The sequence below is a fragment of the Fulmarus glacialis genome, unplaced genomic scaffold (assembly GCF_000690835.1).
Source record: "Fulmarus glacialis isolate BGI_N327 unplaced genomic scaffold, ASM69083v1 scaffold32279, whole genome shotgun sequence".
NCBI lineage: Eukaryota > Metazoa > Chordata > Aves > Procellariiformes > Procellariidae > Fulmarus > Fulmarus glacialis.
Window position 1 is genome coordinate 15,630 of NW_009234456.1, and position 834 is coordinate 16,463.

Here is an 834-nt window from a genome sequence, read left to right on the forward strand (position 1 = left end):
GATGGCTCGCTTTCCCAGGGACCACTGGAAACAGGCGAGCGCTCCGTCACATAATGTTCCCTCTCTAGGAAAACATTTGGTAGTAGTTTAAAAAAGAAAACTTTACAGAGCTTAAATCAAGCCAAAGATTAATTTGGTGAACCCTGATGCTCTACATACTTTACTTGGGAGGATTTTGAATTTCCGGTGCTGCTTGGAGTTGCTAGCAATAGGTGCAGGGCTTGCCAGTCATAGTCGGGCTTTTTGCACCACCTTTTTTTTTTAATTAAGTTCTTACTACGGCACTTCTAAGCACACGGCTAAACACAGCTTTTGTGTTCAGTTCATCTGTGTCAGCATGGTCATGGCACTTAAAAAGATACCACAGAATTTGAGTAATCATAAAATTTATGAAATCCTGATAATTATGAGAACGGCTTCAATTTCATTCAATTTTTAAAGTAAATCTTTCTGGTGTTTTTATTTGTATTCTGTAATTACTCAAGGGTCATTTAGCCTGGTTTACCTCTGCAGTCATAAATAATAAATTTAAAAAATTCTTTTTAAGGAAAACTGGGGTTTTGTAGGGTTTAAAGAGAGTCTTTAAGAAAATATGAAGTACAGTTAAGTGTGTCATTCCATCAGTGGGAGTGACCTCTGTCAGCATTAGTCTGGCTAAAGTAAGCTAAATTATTCTTGATGTCTGTATAGGGTTTTGTACCAAGTAAATAAATCAATGTATTATCTGATTCGGGACAAGCTTGAATACATCTTAATGGTAACTGGAAGACTTAAAATTTCTCGTTGGGCTGCAATAACTGCTAACTCCTAACTGCGCCTGGCTCAGTAGGGAAA